The sequence below is a fragment of the Cupressus sempervirens genome, chromosome 1 (genome assembly GCF_028749045.1).
Source record: "Cupressus sempervirens isolate cs-2001-9-10 chromosome 1, ASM2874904v1, whole genome shotgun sequence".
Classification (NCBI taxonomy): domain Eukaryota; kingdom Viridiplantae; phylum Streptophyta; class Pinopsida; order Cupressales; family Cupressaceae; genus Cupressus; species Cupressus sempervirens.
The window spans coordinates 610,245,731-610,255,313 of record NC_143118.1 but is presented as its reverse complement, the minus strand read 5'-3'; positions in this window follow the sequence as shown (position 1 = coordinate 610,255,313).

Below are 9,583 nucleotides of genomic sequence, written 5' to 3'. Positions count from 1 at the left end.
CCGACTTGGTGAGCTGACATGGTGAGTGGGCTTAGAGAAGCAGCTCGGCGGGGCGACTTGATGAACGGACTTAAAGGGTCGACTTGGCGGGGTGGCTTGATGAACGGACCTAAAGAGTTTACTTGGTGAGAGTACTTGGCGGGGTGAACTGATGAACGGACTTAAAGAGTCGACTTGGTGGGAGTACTTGGTGGGCCGACTTGATGAACGGACTTATAGAGTCGACTTGGTGAGAGTAGTTGTTCTGGCGACTTGATGAACGGACTTAAAGAGTCGGCTTGGCGGGGTGACTTGATGAAAGGACTTAAACAGTCGACTTGGTCGGGTGACTCGATGAACGAACTTAGAGGGTCGACTTTGCGGGGTGACTTGATGAACGGACCTAAAGAGTTGACTTGGTGAGAGTACTCGGTGGGGTGACCTGATGAACAGACTTAGAGAGTCGACTTGGTGAGAGTACTTGGTGAGCCGATCTGGCCGGGTGACTTGATGAACAAACTTAAAGAGTCGACTTGGTGAGAGTACTCGGTGGGCTGACCTGGTCAGGTGACTTGATGAACGGACTTAAAGAGTCGACTTGGTGGGCCGACTTGGCCGGGTGACTTGATGAACGAACTTAAAGAGTCGACTTGGTGGGTCGAACTAGCGGGGTGACTTGGTGAGAGTACTTGGTGGGCTGACCTGGCAGGGTGACTTGATGAACGAACTTAGAGAGTCGACTTTGTGAGAGTACTTGGTGGGTCGAACTGGCAGGGTGACTTGATGAACGAACTTAAAGAGTCGACCTGGCGAGAGAACTTGGTGGGCCGAGCTGGCAGGGTGAATTGATGAACGAACCTAAAGAGTCGACTTTGTGAGAGTACTTGGTGGGCCGACCTGGCGGGGTGAGTTGATGACCGAACTTAAAGGGTCGACTTGGTGAGAGTAGTTGGTGGGCCGACCTGGCGGGGCGACTTGATCAACGAACCTAAAGAGTCGACTTGGTGAGAGGACTCGGTGGGGTGACCTGATGAACAAACCTAAAGAGTCGACCTGGTGAGAGTACTTGGTGGGCCGACCTGGCGGGGTGACTTGGTGAGCAAACTTAAAGAGTCGACTTGGTGAGAGTAGTTGGTGGGCTGACCTGGCGGGGTGACTTGATGAACGAACTTAAAGAGTCGACCTGGTGGGCCGACTTGGCAGAGTGACTTCATGAACGAACTTAAAGAGTCCACTTGGTGGGCCGACCTGGCGGGGTGACTTGATGAACGAACTTAAAGAGTCGACTTGGTGAGAGTAATTTGTGGGCTGACCTGGCGGGGTGGCTTGATGAGTGAACTTAAAGAGTCGACTTGGTGGGGTGACTTGATGAACGCACTTGAAGGGTCGACTTGGTGGGGTGACTCTACGAACGGACCTAAAGAGTTGACTTGGCGAGAGTACTTGGTGGGGTGACTCGATGAAAGGACTTAAAGAGTCGACTTGGTGAGAGTACTTGGTGGCTCGACTTTATGAGCAGACTTAAAGAGTCCACTTGGTGAGAGTGGGCCTAACAGGGCGATGTGGCGAGTGGGCCTAACGGGGCGAGTTGGTGGGGCGACTTGGCGAGTGGTATTAGAGAGCCGACGTGGTGAGGCGACTCGGCGAGTTGGTTCGTTGAGATGACATGGTGAGCTGACTTGGCGAGTCGACCTGGCGAGCGAACTTAAAGAGTCGACTTGGCAACGTACTCGAGTCGACTTGGTGAGGCGACCTGGAGAGCGGGCTCAAAGAGTCAACATGGTGAGGCGACTCATTGAGTCAACATGGTGAGGCGACTCACGGTGAGGAGCTATCCTTGAGGCGACTTGGTGGGCCTACTTGATTTGTCGACTTGGTGAGCCGACCTGACGAGCTGACACGGTGAGCGGGCTTAAAGAGGCGACGGCTTGGTGGGGTAACTCGGCAAGCCAACTTATCGAGGCGAGATGGTGAGTCGACTTGGTGAGCGCACTTAAAGAGTCAACTTCGCGAGGTGACTCGGCGAGTTAGCCCGCTGATGCGACTTGGGCGGGCCGACTTGGCGAACGAACTTAAAGAGGCGACTTGGGCGGGCTGACCTGGTGAGCGAACTTAAAGAGTTGACTTGGCAACGTACTTGAACAACCGACTTGGTGAGCTGACATGGTGAGTGGGCTTAGAGAAGCAACTCGGCGGGGCGACTTGATGAACGGACTTAAAGGGTCGACTTGGCGGGGTGGCTCGATGAACGGACCTAAAGAGTTTACTTGGTGAGAGTACTTGGCGGGGTGAACTGATGAACGGACTTAAAGAGTCGACTTGGTGGGAGTACTTGGTGGGCCGACTTGATGAACGGACTTATAGAGTCGACTTGGTGAGAGTAGTTGTTCTGGCGACTTGATGAACGAACTTAAAGAGTCGGCTTGGCGGGGTGACTTGATGAAAGGACTTAAACAGTCGACTTGGTCGGGTGACTCGATGAACGAACTTAGAGGGTCGACTTTGCGGGGTGACTTGATGAACGGACCTAAAGAGTTGACTTGGTGAGAGTACTCGGTGGGGTGACCTGATGAACAGACTTAGAGAGTCGACTTGGTGAGAGTACTTGGTGGGCCGATCTGGCCGGGTGACTTGATGAACAAACTTAAAGAGTCGACTTGGTGAGAGTACTCGGTGGGCTGACCTGGTCAGGTGACTTGATGAACGGACTTAAAGAGTCGACTTGGTGGGCCGACTTGGCCGGGTGACTTGATGAACGAACTTAAAGAGTCGACTTGGTGGGTCGAACTAGCGGGGTGACTTGGTGAGAGTACTTGGTGGGCTGACCTGGCAGGGTGACTTGATGAACGAACTTAGAGAGTCGACTTTGTGAGAGTACTTGGTGGGTCGAACTGGCAGGGTGACTTGATGAACGAACTTAAAGAGTCGACCTGGCGAGAGAACTTGGTGGGCCGAGCTGGCAGGGTGAATTGATGAACGAACCTAAAGAGTCGACTTTGTGAGAGTACTTGGTGGGCCGACCTGGCGGGGTGAGTTGATGACCGAACTTAAAGGGTCGACTTGGTGAGAGTAGTTGGTGGGCCGACCTGGCGGGGCGACTTGATCAACGAACCTAAAGAGTCGACTTGGTGAGAGTACTCGGTGGGGTGACCTGATGAACAAACCTAAAGAGTCGACCTGGTGAGAGTACTTGGTGGGCCGACCTGGCGGGGTGACTTGGTGAGCAAACTTAAAGAGTCGACTTGGTGAGAGTAGTTGGTGGGCTGACCTGGCGGGGTGACTTGATGAACGAACTTAAAGAGTCGACCTGGTGGGCCGACTTGGCAGAGTGACTTCATGAACGAACTTAAAGAGTCCACTTGGTGGGCCGACCTGGCGGGGTGACTTGATGAACGAACTTAAAGAGTCGACTTGGTGAGAGTAATTTGTGGGCTGACCTGGCGGGGTGGCTTGATGAGTGAACTTAAAGAGTCGACTTGGTGGGGTGACTTGATGAACGCACTTGAAGGGTCGACTTGGTGGGGTGACTCTACGAACGGACCTAAAGAGTTGACTTGGCGAGAGTACTTGGTGGGGTGACTCGATGAAAGGACTTAAAGAGTCGACTTGGTGAGAGTACTTGGTGGCTCGACTTTATGAGCAGACTTAAAGAGTCCACTTGGTGAGAGTGGGCCTAACAGGGCGATGTGGCGAGTGGGCCTAACGGGGCGAGTTGGTGGGGCGACTTGGCGAGTGGTATTAGAGAGCCGACGTGGTGAGGCGACTCGGCGAGTTGGTTCGTTGAGATGACATGGTGAGCTGACTTGGCGAGTCGACCTGGCGAGCGAACTTAAAGAGTCGACTTGGCAACGTACTCGAGTCGACTTGGTGAGGCGACCTGGCGAGCGGGCTCAAAGAGTCAACATGGTGAGGCGACTGATTGAGTCAACATGGTGAGGCGACTCACGGTGAGGAGCTATCCTTGAGGCGACTTGGTGGGCCTACTTGATTAGTCGACTTGGTGAGCCGACCTGACGAGCTGACACGGTGAGCGGGCTTAAAGAGGCGACGGCTTGGTGGGGTAACTCGGCAAGCCAGCTTATCGAGGCGAGATGGTGAGTCGACTTGGTGAGCGCACTTAAAGAGTCAACTTCGCGAGGTGACTCGGCGAGTTAGCCCGCTGATGCGACTTGGGCGGGCCGACCTGGCGAACGAACTTAAAGAGGCGACTTGGGCGGGCTGACCTGGTGAGCGAACTTAAAGAGTTGACTTGGCAACGTACTTGAACAACCAACTTGGTGAGCTGACATGGTGAGTGGGCTTAGAGAAGCAACTCGGCGGGGCGACTTGATGAACGGACTTAAAGGGTCGACTTGGCGGGGTGACTCGATGAACGGACCTAAAGAGTTGACTTGGTGAGAGTACTTGGCGGGGTGAACTGATGAACGGACTTAAAGAGTCGACTTGGTGGGAGTACTTGGTGGGCCGACTTGATGAACGGACTTATAGAGTCGACTTGGTGAGAGTAGTTGTTCTGGCGACTTGATGAACGGACTTAAAGAGTCGGCTTGGCGGGGTGACTTGATGAAAGGACTTAAACAGTCGACTTGGTCGGGTGACTCGATGAACGAACTTAGAGGGTCGACTTTGCGGGGTGACTTGATGAACGGACCTAAAGAGTTGACTTGGTGAGAGTACTCAGTGGGGTGACCTGATGAACAGACTTAGAGAGTCGACTTGGTGAGAGTCGTTGGTGGGCCGATCTGGCCGGGTGACTTGATGAACAAACTTAAAGAGTCGACTTGGTGAGAGTACTTGGTGGACTGACCTGGTCACATGACTTGATGAACGGACTTAAAGAGTCGACTTGGTGGGCCGACTTGGCCGGGTGACTTGATGAACGAACTTAAAGAGTCGACTTGGTGGGTCGAACTAGCGGGGTGACTTGGTGAGAGTACTTGGTGGGCTGACCTGGCAGGGTGACTTGATGAACGAACTTAGAGAGTCGACTTTGTGAGAGTACTTGGTGGGTCGAACTGGCAGGGTGACTTGATGAACGAACTTAAAGAGTCGACCTGGTGAGAGAACTTGGTGGGCCGAGCTGGCAGGGTGAATTGATGAACGAACCTAAAGAGTCGACTTTGTGAGAGTACTTGGTGGGCCGACCTGGCGGGGTGAGTTGATGACCGAACTTAAAGGGTCGACTTGGTGAGAGTAGTTGGTGGGCCGACCTGGCGGGGCGACTTGATTAACGAACCTAAAGAGTCAACTTGGTGAGAGTACTCGGTGGGGTGACCTGATGAACAAACCTAAAGAGTCGACCTGGTGAGAGTACTTGGTGGGCCGACCTGGCGGGGTGACTTGGTGAGCAAACTTAAAGAGTCGACTTGGTGAGAGTAGTTGGTGGGCTGACCTGGCGGGGTGACTTGATGAACGAACTTAAAGAGTCGACCTGGTGGGCCGACTTGGCAGAGTGACTTCATGAACGAACTTAAAGAGTCCACTTGGTGGGCCGACCTGGCGGGGTGACTTGATGAACGAACTTAAAGAGTCGACTTGGTGAGAGTAATTTGTGGGCTGACCTGGCGGGGTGGCTTGATGAGTGAACTTAAAGAGTCGACTTGGTGGGGTGACTTGATGAACGCACTTGAAGGGTCGACTTGGTGGGGTGACTCTATGAACGGACCTAAAGAGTTGACTTGGCGAGAGTACTTGGTGGGGTGACTCGATGAAAGGACTTAAAGAGTCGACTTGGTGAGAGTACTTGGTGGCTCGACTTTATGAGCAGACTTAAAGAGTCCACTTGGTGAGAGTGGGCCTAACAGGGCGATGTGGTGAGTGGGCCTAACGGGACGAGTTGGTGGGGCGACTTGGCGAGTGGTATTAGAGATCTCCCCAATCACTTGTGACGACGCACAATCCAAGTGCTAGACGCGAGCTCGCCCTTGAAAGGCCGCGTTCCAAGACATCCCGATGACACATTGGAACGACAACCGCTGTCGAACCATTCCCAATGCTGTGCCGATCGAGTTGGCACAGAGGCGACCAAACAGCCATCCACGACACCGTTTTCGGAGATTGGCCAGATCGGCTCGGCCAGCATGGCTCGGCCAGCACGGCTCGGCCAGCATGGCTCGCCCAGATCGGCTCGGCCAGCAAGGCTCGGCCAGAACGGCTCGCCCAGATCGGCTCGGCCAGCATGGCTCGGCCAGAACGGCTCGCCCAGAACGGCTCGGCCAGAACGGGTCGCCCAGATCGGCTCGGCCAGCATGGCTTGCCCAGAACGGCTCGGCCAGATCGGGTCGGCCAGAATGGCTCGGCCAGATCGGCTCGGCCAGATCGGCTCGGCCAGCATGGTGACTTGCTGACTTGGTGAGAGTACTTCGAACTGTCAAGAACAAAGGCCAATCTAACGTGCAAACTCTGCTACTGCGCAAACATAGGTTGCAATTATAGAGAAATTGCAAGGCCGTCACAATGGCCCGAGGCCAATGCTCCGACTACTAAGTCAATTTTCTCTTGCAATCGCACATGCCGCCGTTCACAGAGAGATCTCCCCAATCACTTGTGACGACGCACAATCCAAGTGCTAGACGCGAGCTCGCCCTTGAAAGGCCGCGTTCCAAGACATCCCGATGACACATTGGAACGACAACCGCTGTCGAACCATTCCCAATGTTGTGCCGATCGAGTTGGCACAGAGGCGACCAAACAGCCATCCACGACACCGTTTTTGGAGATCGGCCAGATCGGCTCGGCCAGAACGGCTCGGCCAGAACGGCTCGCCCAGATCGGCTCGGCCAGCATGGCTCGGCCAGAACGGCTCGCCCAGCAAGGCTCGGCCAGAACGGCTCGCCCAGATCGGCTCGGCCAGAACGGCTCGCCCAGATCGGCTCGGCCAGCAAGGCTCGGCCAGAACGGCTCGCCCAGATCGGCTCGCCCAGATCGGCTCGGCCAGCATGGCTCGGCCGGAACGGCTCGGCCAGCATGGCTCGGCCAGAACGGGTCGCCCAGATCGGCTCGCCCAGAACGGGTCGCCCAGATCGGCTCGGCCAGCATGGCTTGCCCAGAACGGCTCGGCCAGATCGGCTCGCCCAGATCGGCTCGGCCAGCATGGCTCGGCCAGAACGGCTCGGCCAGATCGGGACGGTGACTTGATGAACGGACTTAGAGATTCGACTTGGTGAGAGTAATTTGTGGGCTGACCTGGCGGGGTGGCTTGATGAGTGAACTTAAAGAGTCGACTTGGTGGGGTGACTTGATGAACGCACTTGAAGGGTCGACTTGGTGGGGTGACTCTACGAACGGACCTAAAGAGTTGACTTGGCGAGAGTACTTGGTGGGGTGACTCGATGAAAGGACTTAAAGAGTCGACTTGGTGAGAGTACTTGGTGGCTCGACTTTATGAGCAGACTTAAAGAGTCCACTTGGTGAGAGTGGGCCTAACAGGGCGATGTGGTGAGTGGGCCTAACGGGGCGAGTTGGTGGGGCGACTTGGCGAGTGGTATTAGAGAGCCGACGTGGTGAGGCGACTCGGCGAGTTGGTTCGTTGAGATGACATGGTGAGCTGACTTGGCGAGTCGACCTGGCGAGCGAACTTAAAGAGTCGACTTGGCAACGTACTCGAGTCGACTTGGTGAGGCGACCTGGCGAGCGGGCTCAAAGAGTCAACATGGTGAGGCGACTCATTGAGTCAACATGGTGAGGCGACTCATGGTGAGGAGCTATCCTTGAGGCGACTTGGTGGGCCTACTTGATTAGTCGACTTGGTGAGCCGACCTGACGAGCTGACACGGTGAGCGGGCTTAAAGAGGCGACGACTTGGTGCGGTAACTCGGCAAGCCAACTTATCGAGGCGAGATGGACAGTCGACTTGGTGAGCGCACTTAAAGAGTCAACTTCGCGAGGTGACTCGGCGAGTTAGCCCGCTGATGCGACTTGGGCGGGCCGACCTGGCGAACGAACTTAAAGAGGCGACTTGGGCGGGCTGACCTGGTGAGCGAACTTAAAGAGTTGACTTGGCAACGTACTTGAACAACCGACTTGGTGAGCTGACATGGTGAGTGGGCTTAGAGAAGCAACTCGGCGGGGCAACTTGGCGAGCACACCTGCTGGGGCAAGGTGGTAAAACGACTATGTGATTCGACTTGGTGAGCTGACTTAGGGAGCTGAGTTGGTGAGCGAACTTAAGGGGTCGACTTGGTGAGGCAACCTGAATAGTCGACTCGGTGAGGTGACTTGGGGAGCCGACATGGTGAGCGGTCTTAAAGAAGAGGCGACCTGGTGGGGCAACCTGGTGAGGCGAGACGATAAGTCATCTTGGTGAGCCGGCTTGACGAGCTGTGAGTGGACTTAAAGAGTCAATTCTTGATTTGGCAAAGACCACATGGTTAGATGACTTGGTGAGCCGACCTGGCTAGCAAAATTGGCAAGCAAACTTATAGAATCGACTTGCTGTCCCCAGCCAGGATCGCACGCCTGGGTCGACCCAACTTGGGTCACCCGACTAGGTCAACCCATCTCCGTCGCCCCAGCCTCGGGCGACCCGACTGGGTCGCCAGAGTGGGTCGACGAGGGGAAAAAAAACAAAAAACAAAAAAAATCATGGGAGGCCCTGTACAGCGAAAAGCGCTAAATTTTGGGCATTACAAAAAGAAGAAAAAAAAAAACAAGTTACCCGCTTTTGGATCACGCACAAGTTTCAGTTCACGTATTGCCGAGCCGACTCGAGGCGTTACGCCTAGCTAGCCAGATTCGAGGTAGGCTAGCCGAAACGATCCGATTTGAGAATTTTCTTTATAAAAAGAGATCATGATAGGGCTCGTAAGGCAAAAAAGAATGAAATTTTGGGAGTTCAAAAAAAAACGTTACCCGGTTTTGGATCGCGCACAGGGCTCGGGTCACGTAGCATCGAGGTGCCCTGGGTGACATGATTCGAGCGAAAAGTCGACGGTGGCATGAGTCGTGCAAAAACATTGGAGGCCATTAAGGCTCGAGGCGCTTCGAGTCGAGGTTGCCGAGGCGGGTCGGGTTGAAAACTTTGGGCGTTAACCAAAAAGAAAAAGTTAACCGCTTTTGGATCATGTACACGGCTCGGGGCACTTAGAATCAAGTCGAGCACGGTGACATGAGTCGTGCGAAAAATTTGGAGACGACTCGAGTCGGGGCATCCGACTCTATTCGAGTTCAAAACTTTGGGACTTGACAAAAAAAAGAAAAAAGAAAAAGTTACCCGGTTTTGGATCACGTAAGTGACTCGGGCCACTCAGAATCAAGGCGAGTGCGATTACATGAGTCGAGCGAAAAAAAAAATGGAGGCGGTTAAGGCTCGAGGCAATTCGAGTCGGGGTAGCTGAGTCGATTCGAAAACTTTGGCCGTTAGCCAGAAAAAGAGTTAATCGCTCTTGGATCACGTACATGACTTGGGGCGCATAGAATCAAGTCAAGCACGGTGACATGAGTGGTTCGAAAAAATTGCAAGCGATTAAGGCTCGAGGCGATTTGAGTTGGGGTTGCTGACACGATTCGGGTTGAAATCTTTGGGTGTTAACCAAAGAAGGAAGAAGTTACCCGCTTTTGGATCACGTACATGACTCGGGGCACCGAGTCGAGCACGGTGACATGA